General features: G+C 53.6%; 1 pseudogene; it reads right to left on the reverse strand.

Moving 5' to 3' along the window:
- Positions 1-10148: 10148 nt before the first annotated feature.
- LOC139826876 (dynein axonemal heavy chain 9-like) overlaps positions 10149-13895 on the reverse strand; it is a 57760-nt pseudogene continuing 54013 nt past the window's right edge.

Here is a 13895-nt window from a genome sequence, read left to right on the forward strand (position 1 = left end):
GGGGGCGGCAGCGGCGGCGATTGGAGGGGGGCAGTCGGGGCTGGGCGGACAAGCGGCGGCTGCTGCGGCTCCTCAGGCAGCGACAGCAGCAGCGATCGGGGGGACGTGGGGGGCGGACAAGCGGCGGCTGCTGCGGCTCCTCAGGCAGCGACAGCAGCAGCGATCGGGGGGACGTGGGGGGCGGACAAGCGGCGGCTGCTGCGGCTCCTCAGGCAGCGACAGCAGCAGCGATCGGGGGGACGTGGGGGGGCGGAGAAGCGGCGGCTCCTGCGGCTCCTCAGGCAGCGACAGCAGCAGCGATCGGGGGGACGTGGGGGGCGGACAAGCGGCGGCTCCTGCGGCTCCTCAGGCAGCGACAGCAGCAGCGATCGGGGGGACGTGGGGGGGCGGACAAGCGGCGGCTGCTGCGGCTCCTCAGGCAGCGACAGCAGCAGCGATCGGGGGGACGTGGGGGGCGGACAAGCGGCGGCTCCTCCGGCCGCGGCCAGGACGTGGCTTCGCCGGCACCGGGGCCCGAGACCGCGCGCTGTGGGGCTGCGGGGCGGCTGTGGGGCCGGGGGGCTCCGGGGGTCCCGCAGAGGCCGCTGTGGGGCGGGATGGGGCGGCTGTGGGGCCGGGGGGCTCCGGGGGTCCCGCAGCGGCTGCTGTGGGGCGGGATGGGGCGGCTGTGGAATTACCTGTGGGGCACTCATGGGGCTGCTGTAGGGGTCTTAAGAGGCATGTCTGGAGCACTTATGGGGCGACTATGGGGCAGGTGCTGGGCTGCTACAGCGGGACCTGTGGGGCACCCAGGTATGTGCACCCATCACCGCGTGCACGCGCACGCAGCTACACACTGATGTGTAAGCAAACACGTGGCCACACACACGCACACTTCCACAAGCGTGCCCAGTCCCATCTATTGACAGAAAGACGTACGTGAAATGTACTGACATGCTTGAGGGTAAACACGTGCGTGGATGTTTGGCACACTGCACACACGCACACGTCTGAACGATAATGCTCCAGCTTTAGCATAAATGGAGCTGACATCAAGGCACTCACATGTGGACAGACCAACGTTTATAGGCACTAAGGCTTTCGCGCACAGGTTCGTCCAAGAACAGGCACATACCTGCAGGCACCTCCGAATGTGTGTTCTGTGCATTCTCTTAAGGGACGCTAGATGGCAGCAAAGACCATGAAATTATTAACCTCAGTCTAACCCTAGGTTTATGACATTTTTTCTTACTATAGATGCGTTTGATGCTAAAAATTCCCCCAAATTGTAATGAATATGCGATAATTGTGTGAATACAAGCATCGCAAGAGCATCCAGTTTTTGGAGCACTTATGGAACATGATAAAGCCAGGCAGAGCCTGACAAAGCGCGACAGAGCCCAACAGGGCTTGACAGAGCCTGATAGAACTCAACAGGGGCCGACAAATCCCGACAGCGCCTGACAGCGAACAGTGGAGTCTGGCAGGGCCTGACAGAGGCTGTCACAGCACGACAGAGCCAGAGGAGCCTGACAGAGCCCAGCAAACCCGACAGGAATAGACAAGGCCTGGGTGCACAGACCTGGGTGCGTGTGGAAAGGTTTCTGCCTGTTTTCCAGTGAGGAATGGTGTGTGTGCACGTGGACAAACAGAAGGCGAAGCAGCTCGGTTCCGACACTGAAGAAGGCTGTACAGTCACGTAGACACGGGGGCTGCTCCGCTCCTGCTCTCTTGCAGGACACAGAGGCCTCAGAGCCCTGTTCAGTTCACTTCAGTTCCATACAATGTTCACTGACTGCAAGAAAATCCCTCAAATCCCCCACAATGTGGGGCTCAAAAGGGAGTCCCCCTGAAAAGAGGGGGTCACAGTCCAAAAATGCCTGAAAATTCCTGGGGGAGGATAAAACTTATTAAACCCTGTAAATATGAGCGTGAGAATTTCAAACAGAGAGAAGTCTGTCGTTTGTATTTATATATTGCAGAATGGTATTCATGTAGATATAAAATGATTTTAAAATAAAACCCCTTTTCTACTCTGTTATATAAAGGATTTTAGAATGTAAAGAATTTCTGTTGATGGTTTTAAGAATACAAACATCTTATCTATTTGTAGATTAAAAAGTGAAGGACTTGAAAAAGAAAAAAATATCTAGATAGGAACTTAAAATAGAAAAAAGTGTGAGTAGGCAGAGCTATGTATAATTACTACGTGTTACATAGTCTAAATAGGTAATAAATATCATCTATATATATCCACTCACACCCGTATACATACCTTTAATTTATTAATAAATGTAAATCGATATCCCAGTCTAAATATATATAATTGTAAATATGTCAAAATCTGTAAATTTGAAAAGATACCTGAGTGTTAAAATGGAAGTTTAAATGTATTTAAGTGTAAATAGACACCGGATCAGAGCGCAGCGCGGGACAAACGGGGACGGGTGATGATAGGCGGAGAGAATGGAAATTGACGTGCTTAGCTGGCCAATCAGATTGCGGAGAGGGAAGAGAAGGGGCGGGCCGCGGGGGCAGGGTTGTCTCGAGGGCTTCCCAATGCGCATGCGCAGAAATGGGCGCTGCGAGGTGCACGGGGCGCTCTCGGCGGCCACGTGCGCGCACCGTTGGAGCCCGGAGCGGACTCGCTGCGCCGCTGTTTCTGCGAGGCCCCGGGGAGTGCCCGGCCCGGCCCCGCCCGGCCCGCTCCGCTCCGTCTCAGAGCCGCCTGGAGAGCCGGGTCGGGCAGCCCCTTCTCGGCTCCACCTCTTCCCGAGCTAAGCCACGCCCCCTTGGGGCCGTGCCATGTTGACCGCACCCTCTCCCTACCCCAAGAGGCTCCTCCCATGGGGGCGTGCCCCAGAGAATGCCCGCCCCCAGACCACCTCCCATGGGGCGTGACACAGAGGCTCCGCCCCCCCGAGGGGCTCCCCGTGGGCGTGCCCTCTCAGTACCCGCCCCTCGGCACTGACCCCACCCCATGTAGGCGGGGCCACACCCAGCTGCCCCCTCCCATCTGTGACCCATAACCAAGCCCATAGCAGCCCTATGGCTGCCCCACAGGTCCCGCTGTAGCAGCCCAGCACCTGCCGCTTGTCCGCCCAGCCCCGACTGCCCCCCCCCAATCGCCGCCGCTGCCGCCCCCGCCACCCCCCTTCTCCCGCCATCCCGGTGTCACAACGGGAGATGTTGCAATGGGCCCTGGGGACAAAGGGGGTCCCCAGGATGTCACAATGGGCCCTGGGGACAAGGGGGCCCCCAGGATCTCACAATGGGCCGTGGGGACAAAGAGGGGTCCCCAGGATGTCACAATGGACCCTGGGGACAATGGGGGGTCCTGGGACGTCACAATGGGCCCTGGGGACAAAGGGTTCCCCAGGATGTCACAATGGGCCCTGGGGACAATGGGGGTCCCCAGGATTTCACAATGGGCCCTGGGGACAACGGGGGTCCCGACGGTGTCACAATGGGCCCTTGGGCCAAAGGCTGTCCCCTGAATGTCAAAATGGGCCCTGGGGACAATGGGGGTCCCCAGGATGTCACAATGGGCTCTGGGTACCATGGGGGGTCCGGGAACGTCACAATGGGCCCTGGGGACAAAGGGGGTCCTGGGACGTCACAATGGGCCCCAGTGACAAAGGGGGTCCCAATGGTGCCACAATGGGTCCTGGGGAAAAAGGGCGTCCCCAGGATGTCACAATGGGCTCTGGGGACAAGGGGGGTCCCCACGGTGTCACAATGGGTCTTGGGTACAAAGTGGGGTCCTGGGATGTCACATTGGGCCACAGTGACAAAAGGGGTCCCCATGGTGCCCCAATGGGCCCTGGGGACAAAGGAGGTCCCCATGGTGCCACAGTGGGCCCCAGTGACAAAGGGGGTCCCCACGGTGTCATAATGGGCCTTGGATACAAACTGGGGTCCTGGGGTGTCACACTGGGCCACAGTGACAAAAGGGGGCCCCATGGTGCCACAATGGGCCCTGGGGACAAAGGGGGTCCCCAGGATGTCACAATGGGCCCTGGGGAGAAAGAGGGGGTCCCCATGGTGTCACAATGGGTCCCGAGTGATAAGGGGGGTCCCCACGGTGCCACAATGGGCCAGAGGGACGAGGTGGTCCCCATGATGTCACAATGGGCCCTGGGGACAATGAGGTGTGCCCAGGATGTCACAATGGGCCCTGAGGACAAGGGGGGGTCCCCATGCTGTCACAATGCGTTACCAGTGACAAGGGGGGTCCACATGGTGTCACGATGGGCCCTGGGGACAAACGGGGGTCCCTATGGTGTCACAATGGGTCCCCACTGACAAGTGGGGTCCTGAGATGTCACAATGGGTCCTTGGGACAAAGGAAGGTCCCCAGGATGTCACAATGGGCCCTGGGGACACTGGGGGTCCCCATGGTGTATACAATGGGTCCCCAGTGACAAAGAGGGTCCCCAGGATGTCACAATGGGCCCTGGGGACAAAGGGGGTCCTGGGACTTCACAATGGGCCCTGCGGACAAGGGCGGGTCCCCAGGAGGTCACAATGGGCCCTGGGGGCAAAGGGGGCTCCTGGGATGTGACAATGGGCCCTGGAGTCAAAGGGGTGTCCCCATGGTGTCACAATGGGCCCTGAGGACAATGGGGGTCCTGGGATGTCACAATGGGCACTGGGAAGAAAGAGGGGGTCCCCAGGGTGCCACTATGGGCCCTGGGGACAAGAGGGTCCCCAGGATATCACAATGGGCCCTGGGGACAACGAGGGTTCCGACGGTGTCACAATGGGCCCTTGGGAAAAAGGCTGTCCCCTGAATGTCACAATGGGCCCTGGGGACAATGGGGGTCCCCAGGATGTCACAATGGGCTCTGGGGAGAAAGGGGTGGTCCCCATGGTGTCACAATGGGCCCAAGTGACAAGGAGGGTCCCCATGGTTCCACGATGGGCCCTGCGGACAACGGGGGCCACCGGATGTCACAATGGGCCCTGGGGACAAAGGGAGGTCCTAGGATGTCACAGTGGGCCCTGGGGACAAAGTGGGGTCCCCTGACTGTCACAATGGGAGCTGGGGACAAAGGGGGTCCTGGGATGTCACAATGGGCCCCAGTGACAAAGGGGGTCCCCATGGTGTCACAATGGGCCATGGGGACAAAGGGGGGTCCTCGGATGCCACAATGGGCCCTCGGGACAACTGAGGGGTCCTGAGATGTCGCAATGGGCCCTGGGGACAATGGGGGGTCCCCACGGTGCCACAATGGGTCCCCAGTGACAAGGGGAGTCCCCAGGATGTCACAATGGGCCCTGGGGATAAAGGGGGTCCCCAGGATGCCACAATGGGCCCTGGGGAAAAAGGGGGGTCCTGGGATGTCACAATGGGCCCTTGGGAAAAAGGCTGTCCCCTGAATGTCACAATGGGCCCTGGGGACAATGGGGGTCCCCAGGATGTCACAATGGGTCTTCAGTATAAAGTGGGGTCCTGGGATGTCACAATGGGCCCTGGGGATCAAGGATGGTGCCCAGGATGTCACAATGGGCTCTGGGGACAATGGGGGGTCCTGGAATGTCACAATGGGCCCTAGGGACAAAGGTTGGTCCCCAGGTTGTCACAATGGGTCCTGGGGACAACTGGGGGTCCCCAGGATGTCACAATGGGCCCTGGGGACAAGGGGGATACCCACGGTGTCAAAATGGGCCCTGGGGACAAAGGGAGGTCCCCAGGATGTCACAATGGGCCCTGGGGACAATGGGGCGTCCTGATATGTTACAATGAGCCCTGGGCACAACTGGGGGGTCCTTAGATGGGGGGTCCTTATGTGGGGGGTGATGGTTAAAGTGTAAGTATGGAGAAGCTTGGCAGATTGATTATATTACACTTCCACAAACACGCCAAGGTAAGCATTATGTACTTACAATGGTGGAAGCAACCACGGGATGGTTGGAAACATCTGCCGTACCTCATGCTACAGCCCGAAATACCATCTTGGGCCTTGAGAAGCAAGTCCTTTGGTGGCCGGGTACGCCAGAAAGAATTGAATCAGACTATGGTACTCATTTCAAAAACAGTATTATAGACAATTGGGCCAAAGAACATGGTATTGAGTGGGTATATCATATTCCATATCATGCACCAGCCTCTGGGAAAACTGAAAGGTACAATGGTTTGTTAAAAACTACACTAAAGGCACTGGGTGGTGGAGCCTTTAAAAACTGGGATTCACATTTAGCAAAAGCCACTTGGTTGGTCAACACCAGGGGATCAACCAATGGAGCCGGGCCTGCCCAATCAGAAATTCTATGGACTGTAGAAGGAGATAAAGTCCCTGTAGTACACATGGAAAATATGTTAGGAAAGGCAGTCTGGGTTCCTCCTGCCTCAGGCACAGGCAAACCTATTCGTGGGATTGTTTTTGCCCAGGGACCTGGCAGCACCTGGTGGGTGATGCTTAAGGATGGAGAAGTTCGGTGTGCACCTCAAGGGGATTTGATTTTAGGTGAAAATGTGCAATGCTGAACTGTACGATGTGAATTGCCGCACTAACAATGTTTAATAAGTGTCTTTCAGATCAAGACAATGGTGATGAAACCAGCGCTGGCTTCTTCGAGTGGCGCCCGACACCTTCTTGGAAGTTGGTGTCCTTAACCCACCAACAGGGGTCATGAGATGCACTTGGACCATTTTCCCTGCCCTGGGAGACTGTGGTGACAAAATGAACTTAATGAACTTTTCAAAGGATGGTCCACTGATTAATTACTCCTGTGTATATATGTACATATGTATATATATATATATATATATATAGTAGTAGTGATTAATTAGATTGTATTGATAGATTGTATTGATAAGGTTTAAGTATTCAGTGAATGTCATATGATAAGGGGTGGAATGTCCTGGTTTTGTTAAAAACAAGTTTCTCTTTTAGTGAATTTGCCTGTCAGCTAAAGCCTTCATATCAGCTGCATTTTCCTGGAGAACCCGACACATGTTTTGGTTAAACCCAGCAAGGGAATGCAAACTTATTGATAAGCACGGATGGACATCTCGCGAGAGGGGCAACGAGAAACTGATGACCGAGAGACTGACCAACGGTGAATAACATTCCGTTCACGTGAATACTTCATATAAAAGTGGGAGATCACGAGGATCTCGTCCCTTTTGTCTCTTTTCCCTTTTTTTTTTTCCCTCATGGCCGACATTAGGAGAGGACCTTGCTGGTCGTCCCTGCGAACTGAGGCCAGTGAGAGACTGAATCCAGCTCCGGTTGGCTGCAGAGTCTAATCCAGGAATTTGGGTGCTGGCTCTGCAGTTGCTGAGACTTACAAGATTGGTTTTGTATATTTTGTATTATTTTCTCTATTCTTATTAGTAGCATTAGTAAAACATCTTTAACTTTTCCAGCTTTCTCCCCTCTGTCCTTCTTTCCCTCCCGATCGCCTGCCCTGAGTGGGAAGGGGAGAGAGGGAGGGGCAAAAGGGGGAAGTGGGGGGGAGAGGAGGTTGACAACACATCTGCCAGGGTTTGATTGTCACCCCGCAATCCTAACCCTCGACACTCTGTCTACAACTACCTAATAGGGAGTTATAGAGAAGACTGAGCCAATTTTTTTTGGAGGTGTATAGCAAAAGGACAAGAGGTAACAAACTGCAGGAAGGGAAATTCCAACTGAAATAAAAATATATCAGCTTCACCGTGGAGTGGGTTTAGTGGTGTGACAAGGGTCGGAGAGGTTATGGGAACTCCAGTCATGGAAACATTCAAAACTTGGCTGATCAGCCTGACCTGACTTTGAAGCCAGCACTGCACAAGAAGGGTTTGGACAAGAGAGTGTGAGCTAAATTATGAGTTTATGAAGATTGAATGAAAGTAACACATGGAAATGCATTCCCGGAGTCCAGAGCTTCTTTCACACTCAATTTCAGGAAGAAAATTGTGTTCCCGTAGGGACAAACAGGATATCAGGAGATCTCAAAAACTCAAGAATATTTAATGTGAAGGAATAATCAAGAATGAATCCAAAAGGTAAGGAAGGATTTCAAGAAAAATTGGACCACTATTTCAATAAACATTATGAAGCCCAGGAGCCAGACTCCCCCACTCCTGAAGCCACGTGATAAACAAAACAACACCTGAGCTCAGTCGCTGCTCCTGCCCCAGCATCCAGACCTGGCAGGACATTTCCTAATATCCCACAACCTGAGCACCTTTCAAGCAGGTTACAGTTAAAATTAAAGCTTCCCATGGAAACGCTGCTTTTCTCTCTCTGCCTTTCAAAGCACAGATTAACTAGAAGTCAGGAGTTAACACGACCCACATCTAACGTCAAAAGCTGCTGATGTTTAGCTGAGCATAAGTGACAGGTCTGATTCTTTCTTGGCACAAAAGAGTTATTAACTTTTTCAAGGCCCTGTTTTTGCATTTCCCACTACGTCATTACTTCAGTTCTTGTGTGATGGACCAGACCACAAGGCACCAAACTTTCAGTACGTACTTAGGAGAACAGGTGTTAAGAAGGACAGCAACAAGTTACAAACCGGGGTTCTACAAGAGTTTATGGTGTTCCAAACCTCTCGATTCGGCTGCTGAGAACCTTCTCAAATTTTACTAATCAGCCTTAAACTCTGAAAGGCTCTTTCAGCAGTAATATCTACTGCTTCAAAGTATGAGATTTCAGGGGAAAAAAAAGTCTCTCCGTTGTTGGAAGAAAATATTTCTAAATCTGAACAACTTCCCCTTGGTACAGAACTGGCTCTGGTGGAAATTCAGTTTTAGCAATTAAGTCAAAGCTGGGTTTGATTCAATTATCACCTTTTTAAATGCCACCCTTCATGCACATACTGAGCATCTGACCATCAAGAAGCTCAGAGGACATGCCAGTACAGGCCAACAAGCTAAGCTGGATCTAACTTCAGGGCCAGTAACCCACTAACTATCCACCACCTGCTTCAGTACAATAAAATAATTTGCCTGTGTGGTGGAACAGTGCCATTAATCCCCACATTTACACGTGTGGAACTGAGGCTCCCAAAGATGAGCGCAGCTCCATCGCACTCACCATCAGTCATTTAAGTGCTGAAGTCGGAAGCCCAAAGCTCCCTTCAGCTGGTCCCTTCTACAGCCAGAGGGCGTTTCAACCCACCCCAAACCTGCACATCCATCTGGAACTACTCATCCCTCCCCGCTGACCACAAGAGGCTGGAAAGTAACTAAGCTTCTCAAAGCCATGGGCAATGGTTCTGGAATCCATCCAAAACTAACAAGGAATTAAGGAATGGCCTAAGGTCACCCACTTTACTCAGGGCACACATGTGCTGTGTCATTTTTAGGTAGGAGACTGCATTCTGCCCACCAGAGCTAGAGGAACACAGCTCCGCAGCCTCTTGTAGCATCGGGACAAGCTTCAAGTCCCACAGGACAGCAACTGCACTTACTTGGAAGATATTGGAGAAGTCTCTCAAGTTGAAAATGTAGTGGAACTTGATGGCTGTTGGAAGGAATGTAGCGGCTACTTTCTGGTGCAGTCCCAGGGCAAGGGCAATCAGCTGCTGAGCTGATTTTTGCACAGCCCCCGAGAAATTTCCACTTGTCAGGTGCTGCGTTAAAATGGTGCTATAGATCCTGGACAAGGCATCCTGCCCAGGGATGGACAGCGCGAAGACACAGAAGTGACGCTGAGGGAGAGAAAGGAAGGCATGGAAAGGTCAGAGAGGTAGAAAAACACCTTTCAAGCAAAATGCCCTTGGGGATTTGCTGTGATAATCTCATCTAGGCTCCCTTTCCCATGAAATGCTGGACCAGATGATCTTTTGAGGTCCCTTCCAACCTGGGTTGTTCTATGATTCTCTGATTTGCAGTCCACCTGAACAAGGTTATTTCCCTCTCCCAGTTTGCCAGCAGAGCTCAGGTGGGAAGTGACATCACTCTGCTCACTAAACCAGGGATTTTCAACTGCATCTCACCAATGCTACACTGGAAGTGCAGTCCATTGAAGAGCCAAAGGGCTCTGAAGGTCCCACCGACCTCTGACAAAGCCCAGTCACTGTCTCTATTAAGAGCAGCCCCTGGAAGGTGCCATCTCCCAGAGGACCTCTTTACTAATTTGGAACTTGCAAAGTTGCCCATGGGACACTTCATTTTAACTCCACACCTTGCTGAAGAGGAGCCAGGGTCCAAGCTGACTCTGGTCATTAGGTTTCTCCATGATGAAATGAATTTTGCTCACTGCTACCCAGTCCCTCCATCGGTTGGCAGCTCCCAAAAATCAAAGTCTAATGTTTAAGATCTCTTCCCAAATCTTCTGTTATCAGCAGCGCTTGAACTGCTTTTTGTTTGGCTTGGGGTTTTTTTGTTCGGTTAGGTTTTTGGGGGGATTTGGTTGGTTGGTTGGTTTTGGTGTTCTTTGTTTTGTTGGTTTTGTTTGGTTGCTTGGTTTGGGGTTTGTTGGGGTTTTTGTTGTTGTTGTGTTTTGGTGTGGCTTGGGTTTTTTTTTAGTTTTGTCTGTTTTCTTCGTTTGGGTTTCTCCCCCACACCTCTTTTTACTGACAGCTGCATCAGACAATTCTGGAAAGCAGGCGGCGTTAATGCACCATGCTTCAGAGCTAAATACGAGCTAAATGAAGGCAAAATCTGCCTGTATGGACCAGAAGGTTGTCCTGAAAGTAGGTGTTAAGCTGGCTGGCAACTTTTGACTTCCTCCTCTGACGGAGCTGCAGAATGCGAGGAAAAACAAACAAGGGAATAAGGGACCCAGTTCGGTGCTTCACTATTAGGAATCACAGTCACTCGACAGATTCGTGCCATTTGTACTGATAAAACAACAGCAGGATCTGCCAGTGGTTGTCCTCTAACCTCACGTTTAAATGATCCACCCCAAAATAAACCCAGCGATGCACCTGCCGTTGTGCAGGGCTTTACCTGCAGCCGAGGGTTGATGGTGAAGCTCCCCGCCGTCGGGTTCACGCATGACACATACTGCACGTTCGTGATCTCCTTCAGCGACAGCTTGGTCCGGTCGTACCTTCGGGCAAAACACAAGCAGCAGCACAGTGACCACGGCCACTGCCTCTCTCAGTACATGTCCCTGGGCTGCCAGAGGCCGCTTGTCTTCAGGGGGTCAAATTCTGTGTCTTGCCAAGATGAGGCCCAGGCCCAGGTTGCCGGCCTATCTGTACACGGCCTGGCACACGCGAGTCCTGCTCCTGGTGGAAATCCTTCAGCTTCAACAACCTGTAGCTAATATTTCTATCAGTAATAAGCACTGAGCAAAGCCCCTGGGCCATACTCTTCACTTGCATGGAAATGGCAGAAAACAGCAGGAGTGTCTCTGGTTTGATCCCAACCCGGGACAGGGTGTGAGAGACTACAAGGGTGACTCTCAAACACTGTGGCAAACCCAGCCCTGCAACACCCAGTCATGGGAGACGGGCCATCGTGAGCAGGTGAATGGTGATTTACATGTCAAGGCCGAGGTGACAGCCACAGACAAAGGCTGGGTGACACAGGCAGTGCTGTGTTGAAGGACACGCAGCCTGTGCGCTGACAGGCCCGACACGGTGTCAAGGCCCAGGCTGAGAGACCCTCCGGGCCTCCCCCATCTTCCACAATCACCCCCAGTGACGCCTGCACAAAAGCCCAGGTGATCCCGAGGGCTATAAACCCTATAAAACCTGTGCCAGCACGGGCAGGGTGCCACCCTGGGGACCCTTCCACCCACCGGGCTGACCACGGGAACCGAACCACACACCACAGGGTGCTGAACCCTGACTACAGACCCAAGCATTCCTGCATAGGAACTGGACCTGAGACTACAAACCCCTCAAACACACCACGGAGCCCTAAGGGTGGTGAGACCTTTCCTTTCCCTTTCCTTTTCCTTCCCTTCCCATTTCCTTCCCCCTTCCTTTCCCCTTCTTTTCTTCCTCTCTCTTTCCTTCCTATATTCCTATTTCTTTGCCTTCCTTTTTGTGAGTAATACAGTAACATAAGGTTTAGAGCCCCACTTGTGCCACAAAACTCTTTCATGTGAATCTTTTCGCTGCTAAACTGTTTATCGATTGAGCTTAAGTAACATAAATCCTTCTGCCACTGAGTCATTTGCCAATTGGACCAAGCTACAAAAAATAAAGGTCTTTTGTTTGTGGACCTTCAGGATTGTATGTACTTTTTTCCAACCCAGGGGACTGACAAATCTCAGCCACACTTCCCCCAACCATAGCGCCAGGTGGGACATGACAAGGGTCAGCAGGCTGCTGCTGCCGGGGGAGGACAGGGAGTCCTGGGCTCCCTGGTTTAAGAAGGACAAGGAATTACTGGAGAGAGTCCAGCGGTGGCTACAAAGATGCTAAGGGATCTGGAGCACCTTTCTTGTGACAAGAAACTGAGAGAGCTGGGGCTGTTGAGCTGGAGAAGAGAAGCTGAGAGGGATCTGATCAATGGATCAATATCTCAGGGTGGGTGTCAGAGGATGGACCAGACTCTGTTCAGTGGTGCCCAACGCCAGGGTGAGGGGCAGCGGGCACAGACTGAAACACAGGAGGCTCCATCTGAACATGAGCAGAAACTTGTTTGCTGGGAGGTGCCAGAGCCTGGCCCAGGCTGCCCAGAGCAGGTGTGGAGGAATTGAAAACCATTCCAGTGGTTAAAATTCAGACAGTCAAGAAAACACACCTTCAATGAAAATAAAGAAATAATGGGAAGGGTTATTAGAATGGAGTCGTGAGACAGGTAAACTGAGCCTTGGCAGCTAGGAAGTGTCAGGTAGTCTGTAAACCCTGCCGTACCCAACCAACGGGGAACTGGGGAGGGAATTTGCAGTTGGGATTAGGGGTGGATATAAGCAGTGGCTTTTTGCCCTGTTTTGTGTGCCTACCTTTAGGTGGAACACCCGACCTTGCAAAATCGTTAATAAAATATGCTTTGCTGAGAGATCCTACCTGAGCCTATTATATTGGTGAGATGATAACTTCCTGCATGCAATACAGTGCCCAGTGGGCACTGCTGAGCACATGGGCAGAAGGCCTCGATGTGTCTGGGAGGGGACCCATGGCATGCTGCATCCGCCCGCACCTCGCTGCATCCCCTGTACGTTGCTGCATCCCCCCGCACCTCGCTGCATCCCCTGTACGTTGCTGCATCCCCCCGCACCTCGCTGCATCCCCTGTACGTTGCTGCATCCCACCGCACCTCGCTGCATCCCCTGTACGTTGCTGCATCCCCCCGCACCTCGCTGCATCCCCTGTACGTTGCTGCATCCCACCGCACCTCGCTGCATCCCCTGTACGTTGCTGCATCCGCCCGCACCTCGCTGCATCCCCTGTACGTTGCTGCATCCCCCCGCACCTCGCTGCATCCCCTGTACGTTGCTGCATCCCCCCGCACCTCGCTGCATCCCCTGTACGTTGCTGCATCCGCCCGCACCTCGCTGCATCCCCTGTACGTTGCTGCATCCCACCGCACCTCGCTGCATCCCCTGTACGTTGCTGCATCCGCCCACACCTCGCTGCATCCCCTGTACGTTGCTGCATCCCCCCGCACCTCGCTGCATCCCCTGTACGTTGCTGCATCCCACCGCACCTCGCTGCATCCCCTGTACGTTGCTGCATCCCCCCGCACCTCGCTGCATCCCCTGTACGTTGCTGCATCCCCCCGCACCTCGCTGCATCCCCTGTACGTTGCTGCATCCCCCCGCACCTCGCTGCATCCCCTGTACGTTGCTGCATCCCCCCGCACCTCGCTGCATCCCCTGTACGTTGCTGCATCCCACCGCACCTCGCTGCATCCCCCTATGCCTCACTCCATCCCCCACACCTCGTTGCATCCCTCTGCGCCTCACTGCATCCCCCTACTCCTCGCTGCAGCCCCTTGTGCCTCCAACGCTCCCTCGCAGCTCCCTCACCCTCTATCTGCCTGACTTCCCTGACACCCACAGCCCAAGATTTCTGCC

This window comes from Patagioenas fasciata, unplaced genomic scaffold (genome assembly GCF_037038585.1).
Source record: "Patagioenas fasciata isolate bPatFas1 unplaced genomic scaffold, bPatFas1.hap1 Unplaced_5, whole genome shotgun sequence".
In the NCBI taxonomy this organism is placed as follows: Eukaryota; Metazoa; Chordata; class Aves; order Columbiformes; family Columbidae; genus Patagioenas; species Patagioenas fasciata.